The following is a 16,802-nucleotide window of genomic DNA, read 5'->3' on the forward strand; positions in this document are numbered from 1 at the left end:
CCGGGTTCGCGCCCCGGTCTGGGAGGATCCCACATGCCGCGGAGCGGCTGGGCCCGTGAGCCATGGCCGCTGGGCCTGCGCGTCCGGAGCCTGTGCTCCGCAACGGGAGCGGCCACAACAGAGGGAGGCCCGCATACCACAAAACAAACAAACAAACAAACAAAAAAAAACTATGGCTTTCAGTAGGAAGCCATTTAAGCAGAGCCATTAAGACCAACATTGAATAGAGTTTCTTGGGTCAGTCTGTGCAGTTGACACAGGGCTCCAGGGAGGACGTCCTGGCTTGAGTCCCTTCTCTATCTCTTACCAGATGTGAGATGGTGGCAAGTTAGTTGTCCTGCTGGAGCCTCCATTCCTTCATCTGTAAAGTGCAAATAATAAAAGGTGTCCACCTCAGGAGGTCACTGAGGGTAGATCAACAGTGCTTTTAAAGCATTTAGTGCAGCATTATATATGCTTCTCTCTATGATCCTATGAGGTTACCGTTATTAGCCCCATTATACAGATGAATAAACTGAGGCCTAGAGAAGTTACATAACTTGTCCAAGGATATTTATCTTGGAAGTGATAGAGTCAGGATTCTAACCTAGGTAGATGCGTATTTAACCAAACACCATCTTTCATCTTTCTCCCAGGACAGACAATTCTATATGTTATCTATTACCTAAGCTAACAGTCCCTTTCCCAGTGTATCCTCCACTTTCCCACAGTTCGGCAGCCAAAAAGTTTGACTGGGACCTGCAAAAGATTTCCAGGATCCTGCCCCAGAACCAGACCCACAATCCATTCTGATTGGTCAAGGCCTGCCTCTGTTCTGATTGGTCAAGGCCTGCCTCAGTTCTGATTGGTCAGTGTTGCGTGTGCATGCGCAACACCATCAGCATCAGCATCACCATCACCATCACCATCACCATCACCATCACCATCACCCAGCACTCGTTTCCTTTTCTGGAAAACAAAGAGGCTAAGCTGGAATGCCCTCCCAAGATTCCTTCTAAATTTTAAGTTCTGCAGGCTTCATGGGCATCCACCCTCCCAGGCCTATTCCACTTCCCACATGCCCACATAGATAAACTTGTTTTACTAAGAGCTAATTTCCAATTTAGCACACAATATTGAGAACTAAAGTTTCACAAAGCAACTACTGCTCAGAATGGCCTTAAAACATATTGAAATTTGCTCGTGTCATATGTCAAGTAACTAAGAAAATTAAATGCAGTACCCAGGAAAGTAGAACATGGCCAGACAGGAATAATGAGTGTCTTTAGGACACAAGTTGAAACACAAGAGATTTAGCACCCAAATTTCACTATAGGTTACACGTGCATTTATTAAAGGCTTCAGAACTCTCTAAATTTTGAACTACTGTGTGCCAGCCAGAGAGGGAGGCAAAGCCATTTGTGACCTGTAGTGGTTGCATCAGTTCCTCCGAAGATGCCTTTTCTTCTTAACTGAGAGCTAGGATATTGAATTTTCAGAATAGTAGGATTCCTATATTTTGATACTTGCCTGATTTGTCAAAGCCCCAAAGACACCTCATCACTAATTGATTCTAACAGACTTTGGTTTGTTTGGGCTCCACTTTGTCAGAGAACACTGGCAAGAAAAGTTACCAGTTGGCACCTCTGTGTGGAAATCTGTTCTGGAAACTTCTTTAGTTTTCAATTTTCATATGATGCTAATCTGAAGACAAGGCTCTTTTGTAAAATGCTCTAGATTCCTACTTATTCCCACTGCTGTGTCTTCCACACTGAACATCTCTGAGGTTTTGAGCTGCCCTATTTCTTTGTGAGGTGGGTCTGTACCCACAGAGGAGCAATGCCCAGGTTTCCCCTCATGACCTGAATCATATATTTCTAGCTGAAGCTCTCTCCTTAACTCACCATTGTCTTGTTTTTCAATAATCCTGCTCTTCTCTTTGTGCTGCGTGTGCTGGGGCTGGTGTGTACATGGTGGAGGAGATTACTCAGAGAGGACTATCTTGAGCATTTGTCCTTTGTGATAAGCTTAAGATTCCCATCTTGACTGAAGTTTTCGGGTTTTTAAACCTCATCTTTAATCTTGCAATGCTTGATAAAGATAACAAAATAATATGTGTTGATAAATAAATGCTAATACATGCTGCAAATACAAAAGCAGTTTCTCCTGCAATTGATAATGTATGAAAATGTGCAATAATAGTGTTTAATTTGCACTAGTAGGTGAGAACCCTGAATCCTTCATTACAAACCTAAATCTGATTTTTGTTTGTGACCAGCATGAGCGCTGACCTCTGCCCTTTGAATGATCTTTCCGTCTCCCAGAAAGTTCATGAAAAGGTCATGGAGCTGCACTGACTTCCTCTGTGTGTGCATGGACGTGTCTTTGCTATTGATCTGGGAAAAGACCTTGCTTCGTCCATTCAGTGGTTTTGTTCACTTTATTTTTAATGGAAACCTGATCAGTAATTATAGAATTTTTCCACCGGAATTCACACCTGACTAAGTGCAGAAAGCTAACCTCTTTTCATGCTGGTTATTTAGCCTGTGTTTTACCTTGGCCATAACTCCCAATTAAATGCATTTCTTGAACCCTTAAGAAAACAAAATATGGCACTTACTGGTCACAAGTTCAAAGCAGGAGAGACAGGGGGGAAGTGGCTTAATAGCTGGAAATAAAAACACCAGTGAATTTTTCTTATGGATTCCTTCATGTCAAATTCATACCATGAGTGACTCTGATTTTTCCCTTTAGATCATCTTGGCATGATCGAGGAACAAAAATAAAAATGATTTCTAGTATATTCTTGAAGTGATTCCTTCTTTTGAGGCCGCCTGTCAACGTAAAAAGGGTTATAAATCTCCGGAAACCTGCTTTACAAACACTATCAACAGTGTAAGCACCAGTTTTCAAATTAGACTGCAGTAACTGGTACAGTTGGAGGGTTTTAAATCTCCACTAGAAAACTATTGCTGTTTACAAACAACAAGCATTGTACTGAAATAGTGAAAAATGCACGTGCATCATATTTAGAATGATTGTGGAGGGGGATATAACAATACTTTTCAAGACTCTAAGCAATACGTATATTCCTCTCTTGTGCTATTTATCTTGTAGATACACAGCGCTGGAAGTTCTTGGCTGCTAGCTGTTAGGTTAGCATTGAGAAGGAAAGATCCCGAGGTTTGTCACTGCTGTATATCACTGCAGCTGTGGCCTTTGATTACAGTGGGGCACCACCAGTCATCAATAACAGGGAAAGCTTTTTGTCTGGCAAATGCACCGCTGTACAGTCCTCCTTTCTTAACGCCTAGGCATCTTGGTGTGGTTGCAAAGGTAAATTAAAGATGAAGATTGTTTATTTTACAACCACACTTGTAAATAGAGATGGCCTTTCCAGAGCCATTCCAGAAAAGGTATTTTTTCCCTGTCCTATAAACTTGATACATTTTCATATTTTGCATTTGCTCAAGGGAACCCAGTTAAGTCTCACTCGAACAAATAATATGAGCACAATGTAATTACGATTTTAATTCCATCACTCTCACACTCATTTAGTTACCAGAGAGTTACAGAACAAGCTAACATCCAAGACAACAATTGCTATACAGATTTAAAGACCCAAGTGTGTTTATGGTTGAAGATTTCTTGAAGAGCACAAAGTGAACAGAATTTGCAAGGCAGGATGCTTTCCAATGTGGAAGAAACCCAACACAGTCAGATGTGACGCTCATTGAATGTGTTGTTTGAAAGGTCAACACCGGCAGCCAGTTTTCCAGGAAGTGGTGCTTTCCCAACAAGTCATCCCAAAGTTAACTATTTGCAAGGGAGTTGACTCACATTAAAGCAACTCACAGGAAATGGATTTATAAATGCCACCTCCCTGTGTGAAACGTTACTTTTTAAATGCCAGTACAATAATCATGTCAATTTACCTCTGTTTCATTTCTGGCGCCACTAGAGTCCATTAAGATGCATCATTCCCTGACTAGACTATTACAATAACCTCTTCTGTTGTTTTCTTACCTCCAGTCCAGCTTCCTTTAATTCAGAGACTTTCAAAGTAGGAGATTTTCACAATCCATTAGTCGGTGGTGAAATCAATTTAGTGTTCCCTCATTAACATTAAAAAAAAAAAAAGAAAGAAAGAGAACAGAACGGGACAAAGCATATTGCAGCACATTGCACAAAGTAAGGGCAAGCGTTATTGCCTGGCACTCTTCTTCAGCCGTGTGTGTGTGTGTGTGTGTGTGTGTGTGTGTGTGTGTGTGTGTGTGTGTGTGTGTGACTGCATTACTCTCATTGGTTCCAGATGTAAAATGTACTTCTGTAGGTCCTGATAAAAAAGTTTGAAAACCTCTGCTCTCATCCATGCTTCCCAAAGTGTAAAATGTTTCCAGGCAATTTGGGATTCTGATATTGGATCATGTGATGAGAATATTATTGCTGTTTCTGTTCCTTATCCAGTCTATCTAATTGGGTCAAGAAGAACATCTCACATTGCTACTAGGATATCCTTAACACTCACTGACACTTTCTAAACTACTTTTTGTTCTTGTTGTTTTTAACAAAATTAGAACAGTTCTCAGACTCAACGCTTTTGATAAGAAAACTATCTGGATCAAATATTATAATATTGGTTCCTTGATATTGCATCTACAGTGTTCATTTTTAAGGCAAATGACACTGACTTTCCATTTATGCTTGTGATATAAAGTTTTTTTAAAAATAATTTTAAGAAAAAAAGACATCCAGTTTAAAGAAAAATGTTAAGGAATTTAGAGTACAGGAGGAACATGGTTAGGGCAAAAATTATGATTAGCATATGCAAATCTCTAAAATTTTTGCTGAAGTTGGGACAACACTATTAATCCATTTTTTAAACTATTGTCAGAATAATCTTTCTAAAATCAAATCAAATCCCATCATTTCCTCTATGTAAAATTCCTCAGCACTGTTCTGCTGTCTACAGGATCTACGCCTGCCTCCTTTCCAAACTCATCTCCTTCCACAGCCCCACTCACAACCAAGCTGAATAATTTGTTCTGTTTCACCTCTGTGCCTTTGCTCATCCTGCACCGTCCTTGGGAAAGCCAGCCACTTCCCCCCACCACAAGCTCCTCCTCACCCCTCAAGGCTCAGCTCAAATGTGAAAACTCCAGTCCCTCCCAAGCAGTCGGGCACTCTAGTCTCCATTCTCACATAGCAGCTTATTCGTACCACTGCGATACCATTTATTACAGCAAGTTTTTTTTTTTTTTTAACATTTTTACTTACTCTAAAGCACAAAGGGCTTTATTCATCTTTGTCTCTTAAGCATCTAAGATAGGTCTTGGTGCATACGCATGGTAGGCACGCATGAACGTTTGAGAATGAGTTAATTCTCATAATGAAGATGTACTTGGCCCAAGAGCAGCACCAGACATAATTCAGGAGCAGATTGTAAATCCTAAGTTCAGTATAGGAGGCCAAAGGGGATTTGAAATTAGAAACAACAACAACAGTAATAATAATATTAACTAACATGACCCTCTATGTGCATTATCTCATTTAGTCCTTATAACAACCCTATGAGGGAAGGACTCTGATAATCCTCAGTGTGGAAACAAGAGGCTCAGCAAGGCCAAGTCACTTGTCCAAGGTCAACAGCTGTTCAGTGGTGGATCCAGATCCAGGGCTATCTGTCCCCAGAGCCTGTCCCCAGCCACCAGACTGCGTACCAAGGGTGGATCAATTGCCTTTTACTCTCTAGGGAGGGTGGGATTGGTATGGAGAAACTGCTTCCCTTAGCTCTGCCCCTGTTGGGTCCAGCTGCCCCTGTGCCTGCTGAGAACAGTCTGCCATCTTTGCCCCCATAACTGTTCTGTCTCCCAGGCTTCTCTAACACTCTGCCTCCCTGGCTCCTGGCTCTTTAGAAGTTCCCCAAACTTGATTCTGCCCCACTGGCCTGACTTCAGGCTTCTCTCATAATTACCTGGTTCACGAAGCAGCATCATGTCCTGGCTAAGAGCGGGACTCTGCTGCCAGACCGCTTGGCTGTATAACTCAGCTGTTTGACTTCAGGAAAATTACTTAACCTGTCTATCTCCTCAAGAGTAAATGAGCTATTATCTTAAAAGTGCTTAGAACCATGCCTGGCACATAGTAAATAGTAGGAGTGTTTATTAAATAAAGTGCAAACCTTCTGGCTCTTGCCATTTCCTACTGTTTCAGATCAACATTTTGCTTGATTGCGTCCCATTAAATCCTCACTCCTTTTAGACGTTCCATAGAGGCTGTCACTCTCTTGAATATCTTTGTCAGAATGCTTGACTGTCATCTGACATGTTATAATTTCTTTCATCCTTAGACAATCCCTGCTTTAGGGTTGGGACTGTGCTAAGTGCAACAAGAGAAGAACGGATGAATAGTGCAGGCTATGTCCTCAGGGAGCTTACGGTTGGTCAAAAACAAAACAAAAGGCATTGTCCCTACCATGTGGCTTGCTGGGAGTCCCCAGTGGGGAAGAGAGAACAAGTTTGGGCGTGTGGGAAGGATTAGGCACTAAGGGGGCACAGGAGGCCTACAGGTTGGCCCCTTCCTCGGGGACTTCAGCAGTTTAGTCTGCCCAATGCAAGAGGGGCAGATATGACCAAGGGTCTGAGCTAAATTGGGTAGGATGGGGCAGGGCTTGGCAGTGGGGACTCTTGGAGGGGGCAGTTCTAGGGGTCAGGAAAGATGCTTTAGGGTCAATCACAGAGGTCTGCTGAGGTCAGGGAAAGGCCAGTGTTTACCCAGCATCTCTCCTGCTTATTCATTGATGTGATGGTTAATTTTATGTGTCAGCCTGGCTGGGTCTCAGTATGCCCAGATATCTAGTTAAACATTTCTGGTGCATCTGTGAAGGCATTTCCAGAAGACATGAGCATCTGAATCCATAAACTGAGTAAAACAGATTCCCCTCTTTAATGTGGATGGGCCTCATCCAACCTACTGAGGGAGTGAATAGAATAAAAAGAGGGAAGGGCTTCCCTGGTGGCGCAGTGGTTGAGTGTCCGCCTGCCGATGCAGGGGACACGGCTTCGTGCCCCGGTCCGGGAGGATCCCACGTGCCGCGGAGCGGCTGGGCCCGTGAGCCATGGCCGCTGAGCCTGCGCGTCCGGAGCCTGTGCTCCGCAACGGGAGAGGCCGCAACGGTGAGAAGCCCGCGTACCGCAAAAAAAAAAAAAAAAAAAAAAAAGAGGGAAGAAGGAAAAATGCACTCTCTCTTCTTGACTGTTTGAGCTGGGACATCAGCCTTCTGCCTTCAGTCTTCAGTCTTACACTCTTGATAGTCCTTCCAATTCTCAGACCTTTAGATTTGGACTGAGCTTATATCATCGGTTCTCCTGGTTCTCAGGCCTTGGGACTCAGACTAGAACGACACCACTGGCTCTCCTGGGTCTCCAGCTTGCAGAAGGCAGATTGGGGGACCTCTGAGCCTCCATAGTTGTGTAAGTCAATTATATATATATATGTATGTATATATATCCTACCAGTTCTGTTTCTCTGGAGAACCCTGGCCAATACAGTTAGTGTTCTGCCTGCTTGGTGCCCATGCTGTACTGAAGGCAATGGCAGGAAGGAGGGAGAGGTTGAGGGTCCTGTTCAGTCAGCAATCAGCCCTGGGCTGTGATCCTTGCAAAGACCTTGAAGAGAAACCGAATACCAGAACAGAAGGCCTGTCAGAGAACCCATCACACACAATGGTATTTGGAGGAGCCTGAGATTCCATTCACTCAGAGTGCTAACAAGATTAGGCCTCCAACCAGCTCTGGGTCAGGCTCCTACTTGTCTCCATGTATGAAGGAGACCTGGTTCTTATTGATTCCCACTGTGATCAGGCTGGGCCTCAGGAGGGCACAGAGCAGGTAAGGGCCTTTGCAGGCCTATCAAGGAGAAGCAGTATGTTCCCAAATACCTTCATGGTCAAATTCTAGAAGAGAGCAATATAAGCTTTCCAAACCCAAAGGTCTACAGGTTTTAGCCGTGATTTCTTCTTTGTTGGGCGTGATCACAGACAATGTGGCAAAAAGCTAGGGCTAGTGAGATATTAGTATTGGTATGATTTCGCAGATGGGGATGGGACAGGGACACAATTCCTGTGGATGGAAAGGAGGGAGCAAAGATACAGGGATGAGGGGGTAAAAGATGAAGGTGAGATATATTTAGAAGAATTTAGGTTTAGAAGTTGGGAAAATTAGCCAGTAAAATGGGCACCGTCCGTAGAATAATCACATTAATGTTCTCATTCTGAAGGTAATGTGGACCTGTTCATAATCGCTAGAGAAATTCACTGCTTAAGTGTCCCTTTTCAACACCAACCCTCTGTCAGTAACTGAGATTCTGTGTGTCATTGGTCCCCAATAGGGAGGAGGAGGTGTGTTAGTGGTGGGGACAGATATCTGAACTAATGAGGGAGGATTTTATTTTGAAAAGACCATTACTCCCTCCCAGGGCTCCATGACAATTTCTGCTCCCAAGGGGAACGACAACTAGATTCTAGAGCTCAGTTTTGGCCAAACATGGGGTTGCATTCAATGATGCCTAAGGTCTTTTCTGGGTTCAGAGTCCAGGATTCTTTTCTCAAGGCTTGTTCATGCTGACAACATCATCTCGGAGTATGTACTATTTTAAAAAGTTAGACATACTTTGGTTTATCCAGAAGAGGCACTGCTTTTTCCATCTCGAATTAGAATATTGGTGTTAGCTATCTTGGAAATGAATACAAATCGCTCCAATAACTGTGTGTTGCATACTTACTGTGTAGAGGAAGACCATGTACCCAGAAAGCAGAAGATAGAAATGAGTGTGATGTCGTCCCTTACCTCAGGGAAATCACAATCTAGTAGTAGTAAAGCCTGAGCACGCAACTAGGCAAGGCAGCGGCAGTGTAACATAATGGTTGAGGAGGGTGGACTCTAGCCAGTGGCTTACTGGTAAACGTTTAACAATTGGTGATCTGGAAAAAAATGAGGGCTGTGCTGGTTTGCAGATCATGCCTGTTTATGTGGTGTAGATACTCTCACTATAGCCTATTTTCAGCTGTCAGTATGACATCATTGAAGGCAGAGTCTGCAAGAGATGCTAACTGTGGGCTCTCTCGCTGGTACGAGGCTGCACCAGCATTGCTCTGTCCCGTGCTAGTTGTGGTGGTGGTTTTGCAACTCCCTTAGGCTTCAGCATCTTCATCTGGAAAGCGGGATTATAGCGGTACTTACCTCAGAGAGTTATTTGAGGGTTCCTTAAGATGCGCCATGTAAAGTATTTAGAACAGTGGCCGGTGCATGATCTCAATAAGTGTGAACTGTAATTATTATCATTAAATACAAAGAAGATGGAGAGATGGCTGTCTAGCTGGAATACAGTGGTTACCTATAAAGGGGCAGGGAGATTACATGCTTAAGAATTAGGCTGGGACGCATTGGGGGGGTCTTGAATGCCAGGAGAAGGTCAGACTTCCCTTCGGGGCGGTAGGAATTTAGATGCAGTGCCTGTTTAGATGCGGAAGAGTGACATGAGGCCAGGTATTCCTAACAGAACTACTCAAAACTAAGGTGGCATGAATGTTCACATGAAGTCGGGTGACTGCTTCAAGTCACCGCTTGGGAATACATGCTTATTCTGTCATTAAAAACAAGTCTTGAATGTCTTCAGTCAAGTCTGCACACAACTAAAGAACATCATGGCTGACTCTTGGGTTCTGTTTCTTGTCCGGTACTCCACCTGGAAACACAGCTGGGCCAATGAAAGTTTTCAAATGGGAATATCTTCTGTAATCTTGAATTCACACCAATGCAATTTCGTATCTGGTAGATGTTACAGAGATGTATGATCTCACGCAGTGGGGTCCACAGTTCACAGAATCACTAATACAAAATAAATGGCTGCCCTTTAGAAATGACTTGCAAATAGAACTTCAAGTATTACAGGGTAGGAAAACAGTGTTACTTTCTACAGAGCTGACTGAGGGAAAAAAATTGCTCAGTTGGTATTGTTTTCCAGAATGTCACCTCTTTAGAAAACACTTTGTTTTAAAATGGTTCATTTGTTCTGGATCTAATTTCTATTATTTCAGGCTTTGTTTTGTAAACCATGTTCAAAGAGCCAAGTTTTGTTTAACAGTTTACAAATTGCCCGAAATCACACGATTTTTAAAAGAGCCTTAACATCTGTGTACTACTTACCAGTTAAAAAAAAATACACTCACATACATTGTCTCATTCTATCCTTAGAGTAGCCCTGTGAGATGGAAATCACAGGGTTTTAGTGGTGGAAGGATCTGTGAGATCAAGTTAAAGACCCTCATTCTTCATTCATTTATCCAACAAATATTTGTTACATGTGGACATAACTGAAACTATGCCAGAATTACCCTTGGTGAATAAGAGAGAGGACGTTCTTGTTCTCAAAAAATTTACATTCTCAGGGGGAGACAGACAATAAGCAAATAGATAAATTATCAAGGTGATTAAAGATTGTGGTATGCGCTCTGAAGGGAATGGACAGGGTTTATAGAATAGAGAGGGTTTAGGTGGGAAATTGTATTTAGATATCACTGTTAGGAAGTGCCATTTGAACTGAGACTTGAAGTGTGAGAAGGAGCCAGTCATTGAAGACCTTGGGGTGGAGCGCTCCAGACAGAACAGTACCAGCCAAGGCCTACAGTGACTAGATGTGGTTAAGGGAGCAAAGGAGGCCTGTGTGGCTGAGTGAGGTGCGCATGGGGGGAGAGGCAAGCAGGAGACATGGACAAGGACCAGATCCTGAGGACTTTGGGTTTCAACCCAAGCCACTGAAGCATTTGAAGCAGTGGTGAGATATGTGTCCACTGGGTAGAGAATGGACTTGTAGAGCTACCAGGAGTGTAAGCCGTCAGACCAGTTAGAGGAGAAATAACAGAGTTGGAACTGATTTCTGGAAAATCAGTTTCAGAACCCAGGTTTCCTGCCTCAAGATCCAGTGTTCTTGTCATTTTACAAATAAGGAAATGTCCAAGGGTCTTTAATTACTGTTTATACAGGAGCATCTGGAAAGTTTATCATCTTCCCAGTCTGCAGAAAAAATATTATTATGGAAAACTTTTAAGTGTATGAGTGCGTGTGTGTGTGTGCGTGTGTGTGTTAGAAAAACTGAGAGCAGTCTTAAAGTTTGCATCGCCTCTAATTCACATCAACAAGCAAATACGGCAGACTTACCAGATATATGGGTGTGGCAACACACCCTGCTGTCTACCTGATCTCCATTCTTTTCCTTTCTCCTTGCTCACAGACCCCTTATTTTGTTCTTGATGGCATTGTGCCCAGATAACACATCTGTTTCCCAGTCTCCTTTGGTCCAAACAAGGTTACTCTTAGTAAAATTACTTAGTAAAGTAATTCTTAGTAAAATTACTCTTACTTCAAAGTAGAATTTTGCTGAGGATTTGTAGGAAAGTTTTCTTTTCCTGATAAAGGCTCCACTTCTTCCTACATCCTTGCCATTTTCTCCTTTCTCATGTGAAACCAGGAGAAGGAAAGCCACATGTTAAAATGGCAGAGCAAGAAGCTAGAGGGATGGTTTAAAAGCTGCTGTACCAACTGTGCACACGTTACTGGTGAACTTTGTGGTATATGAGAAAATATTGGTTAAGCCGCTGTATTTAGATTTTTGTTAAATGCAGCTGAACACATCTGAACTAATCCACTGGCCCGGAGGGAGACAGAGATAAATTAATACACAGTGGCTCCAATCCAACATAGACAGCTCATGAAAATATGAGATTGGATGTTGACAAGTGCTAGCATCAGGCAAAGTAAGAGTTGTGGATTTCCTTAAACAAAAGAGGTATTTTTCTAAATAAAAAAATAGTAATACTTTCTTCAGGAGGAGTTAAGCCATCAGCTTTTACGATAAATTTCCCACACAAGTAGGACTAAGAATCAAGGAGCTCTGGGACCATAAGCATTTGAATTACACCAGAAGAGGGGGCCCTGGAGGATGTCCAATTAACCTACAGTCAATCACCTGCAGATTAACTTAAAGAGATGTCAAGAGGTCTAGGTGAGTTAGAGCCTCCTTTGCAGGCTGTGAATCTCCCTAAGGTGGCTCTGGATTCAGCTCAAGGGGCTCTTGGTCTCTCTTTTTGGATTAGATTCACAGCACATCTTCCTCCTAGGCTTCTTACACCCAAGATGATAATGGGCCTCTAAAGGTCACCCCATTCTCCATCTAGGCTCTCCATGGCTAACCAAAGTGGATGTAAGTGAGCACTTTTTTTTTTTTTTTTTTTTGCGGTACGCTGGCCTCTCACCGCTGTGGCCTCTCCCGTTGCGGAGCACAGGCTCCGGACGCACAGGCTCAGCGGCCATGGCTCACGGGCCCAGCCGCTCCGCGGCACGTGGGATCCTCCCGTACCGAGGCACGAACCCGTGTCCCCTGCATCGGCAGGCGGACCCTCAACCACTGCGCCACCAGGGAAGCCCAAGTGAGCGCTTTTGGTGTCATTTCTTTCCAGGACTACCTGAAAATACTGCCTGGCCCCAACCGAGTCTTTTGACAGCTTATTCAAAGGCACTATTTGGGTCAAGGTGCAAAGAAATGTACTCATATCCTCAATTTCACACATTAGATTTGCTCTTAGAATAGGCATTTTCTCTCTTACACATAGACACACCTGGACTTTGGACTATGAACTTGAGGACAAAGTCTATTTGTAGTGATACTGTATGATTTCAAGACCGAGTCCAGCATAAAGTACTAGGTGTTATTCCATAATGTTCACTGTATATCTGACTCATAGACTCGGATAGAGTTCTTTCACCTTCCATAGAAAAGGTTGGATAGCAAAGTGATTGAGTTTATAGGGACAAGGGGAACTCCAGGCTATTTATCCCCCTAAAAGTGCCCCAAATGCATGCCCACTGGACACGCCCATGAGCCGTCTAACCCTAGACTGCACTGAGCAATGCACATGGGCGTCATCCTTAACAACAAGCTGTGACACAGAGAAGCATTTTCACTTTCCAAACTTGTGCTTCTTGTGCTAGCCACCCATCAATCCGTCTACACAGCCCACATTTATTGTGTTCTGATTTCAGTTATTCTAAAATCCTTTTAGCTGGCAAGGTATCCGGGAAAATAAAACATTAGGGACGTTACAAAGGAAGCCTGGTGCTACAACAGCCTTGCGGACCAGACTGTTATTCTAAGAGACCCGCCATGGGGGAGGCTTGACTGCTTTCCTAGGGGTTACATGCTGAGTGATGTGAGCACCCTTACGTGTTTCAGTGGTTACCATATCCCCTCGTAAGCGACTTATACTTTGGTATTAAAAACATTATTTGTATGAGACATGAAAACTGGTCATGGCTCACGTTTGGGGAATACAGCCACTGAGGTAATTTATTTTTCTTTAAAAGATGCATCTTAACGTATTTCTTGACATGCCTCGGCTTCTTGTCCAAATGGTGTCTTGGGGAACCCTGGCTCTGTGGTCATTACAGGTTCTGGGGCGGGGGGTACTTGCAGTGATTTTTTAGCTGGGATAGGGGGAGAGGAGGAAGAGATCGGTGAGTTTGTTATCAGGCAGCAGGGATATACTTTTCAAAAACGCACAGCATCTTGAAAGTTTGGTTTCCCATCACCATTTATATTCCTGAGGAATAGACGCATCTCTCACTCTGCGGCAGCGTTTCGTGACATTTGGATTTACAATGTTCAAGTTGAAGTCTCTAGCCCCTTGCAGTCTGTCAAAAACAGCTTCTCTGTCCATTTATTTTTGTCTTCCACATCCAGTCTGAATATCTTTTGTAAATTTATACTTGACAACCCTCGTATTTCAGTAGCTGCCTTCGGTTTCACAATCTACCTTGCTTGCTCAGTTACATTAGCTGAAACAACAAATTTAATCCGTGATGTCAATAGTAAATTATAGCAGAGAAGTAATATATGTCTGACATCATAAAGGTCAAGGCCATGGTACAAACACTGCAAATTCTGGAGCCATTTTGTTTGAGCAAGCGGCGGGCTCTTGCTAAACAGAAACATTATGAAAATAAGATTAGCACTAAAAGCTGCATTTGGCTAATCTTATTTTTTTTAATATCTTCTTTTTTAAATGGAAAATTTCTCAAAGCAGAAAGCTCTTCTACTCTATCCTGTGCTGTAGATTTTGCTCCCATGGACATTGGCTGTGTAATTATATTTTATATTTGGTAGTGGATAAATAATTAAAACGAGAATTACTTTCCTGAAAAGATTCATTTAGACCACACGTTTTCTATTACCATAGCTGTAGGGTAGGGGAGGGGACATCGCCTCCTACCTACCTAAACTACCTTGCCATTAAAGTATCTAAATTACCTCCGTGAATTCTGAGCACAGAAGTGGTTGATGAATTGCTTTTGCATAAATGCTCTTTCCCTTTGCTAGAATCTAATTTTACGAAACACACTCGTGTGTGTGCGCGCGCACACACACACTCACCAAGAGACACACATATACCAAAGCAACCACTGAACCCTCTCAAGAAGAAAAATTGAAGGCCGGAATTTTCTCTATATAATGAAGTTTTTTTTCAACGTTGCCAGCAATATAAACATCTCTGAGGAAAGCCCAAATGGTTTCATCTCCTGTAGGGAAGAGCAGTTCATGAATCATTGTTTCCATGCAAAAGTGTTTCATTCTTTTAACTGGTTCTATCAATTGTACTGGCTGATTTTTTTTTTAAGTATCAAAATTTGATTCTGGCTTAAACTCATTTATTACAAATAGGAAAAACATCTTCTGCAGAGTGAACCAAAAAGCCATTCTGTGGATGAGTCTGAGAATCCTGTCCCTTCTGTAGCTCTAATGTTTTTAAATGGTTTGATCTGTCATGGGCAGCCCCAGTGACTACGGGCGCTTCTTAAGGAGCTGACAGCTCTCACTTGGCTCAGAAGTATTTTCATTTGTTAATTAGAAGCATTTATTTTAGTGTCCATGTGTGCTTGCTGCGTGTGTTAGAATGCAGTTATCTGAGCCCCAAGTCTCCGCGTGGTGGAATAATGAGGTGCTAGGTATTATCTCCTGGCAGAGTCATTTGCTGTCTGTGTCAGTGAGAATGGAGAAAATGTCTTCAGCTCCTGTTGCACTCAGTGATAACCAGGCTTTCCTGTGGGTGTTGGAGCAATGGCTCTAAGAATCTGAAGAAGACAAACAGGCTGGACAGAAAGGATCTGGCCTCCAGTGAGGTCTGTAGATGCCCAGCCTCTCCCCTAGTCAGGCCTCTCCAATTTGCCTGCCTCCATGACTGCATGGAGTGATGAATGTGGTCTTGGGGCAAAGGGGAGAGCGAGCGTGGAGGGCAAGATGGCGAAATCACGCACTTCTCGTCGTTTCTCTGCCTCACTTAATCACTTACTTACCATGAGCAAGCTGAAAAAACTCATCCCTCAGAATGACCCTGGACTGTATAAATTCATGGCTCCAGTTCACAGTAGCGCTTCGAAGAAAGAAAATGACTCCTGGATACTAAGGTTATTGTGATTAATTACTGTCTGTTTTTATTTCCAAGATTTCTTTAATTTTCTCATTGATAGCTATAAATGTACTAGAGATCATGCACGAGATAAAATTCCTACCTTCAAAAACCTTAAAATTTAAAATCATAACAAAAATACATAGTCCTCTCAGTAGTCTCTCAGGCTTTAATCCCTCCCTAGGTCCCACTGCTCCAGGGAGGATGAGGGTGTGGGGAACACGCGTGCATCCTTCATGACGGGCTTTAGCAACAGCCCCTCACGGGCCACAGCCATACACTGGCAGCACTACCAGCCCTGACTTACACTGACCTATACATTGTTTCATGATTGCCGGTGCGTGTTATGTACATTGCCTTATATCATCAGCAAGGGATTGTGATATTCTTTCCTTCATAATCCAATAGAAAGATGATTTACTTTCTCTAATTCTTTTTCTTTTTTTTTTAACATCTTTATTGGAGTATAACTGCTTTACAATGTTGTGTTAGTTTCTGCTGTATAACAAAGTGAATCAGCTATATGTATATATATATATATATATATATATATATATATATATATATATCCGTATCCCCTCCCTCTGAGTCTCCCTCCCACCCTCCCTATCCCACCCCTCTAGGTGGTCACAAAGCACCGAGCTGATCTCCCTGTGCTATGCTGCTGCTTCCCACTAGCTATCTGTTTTACCTTTGGTAGTGTATGTATGTCAGTGCCACTCTCTCACTTCATCCCAGCTTACCTTTCCCCCTCCCCATGTCCTCAAGTCCATTCTCTACGTCTGCGTCTTTATTCCTGTACTGGCCCTAGGTTCTTCATAACAATTTTTTTTTTTAGATTCAATATATATGTGTTAGCATACGGTATTTGTTTTTCTTTCTGACTTACTTCACTTTGTATGACAGACTCTAGGTCCATCCACGTCACTACAAATAACCAATTTAATTTCTTTTTATGGTTGAGTAATATTCCATTGTATATATGTGCCACATCTTCTTTATCTATTCATCTGTCGATGGACACTTCGGTTGTTTCCATGCCCTGGCTATTGTAAATAGTGCTGCAATGAACACTGTGGTACATGACTCTTTTTGAATTATGATCTTCTCAGGGTATGTGCCCAGCAGTGGGATTGCTGGGTCGTACGGTAGTTCTATTTTTCGTTTTTTAAGGAACTTCCATACTGTTCTCCATAGTGGCTATATCAATTTACATTCTCACCAACAGTGCAAGAGGGTTCCTTTTTCTCCACACCCTCTCCAGTATTTATTGTTTGTAGATTTTTTGATGATGGCCATTCTGACT

The sequence above is a fragment of the Physeter macrocephalus genome, chromosome 2, assembly GCF_002837175.3.
Source record: "Physeter macrocephalus isolate SW-GA chromosome 2, ASM283717v5, whole genome shotgun sequence".
Lineage (NCBI taxonomy): Eukaryota > Metazoa > Chordata > Mammalia > Artiodactyla > Physeteridae > Physeter > Physeter macrocephalus.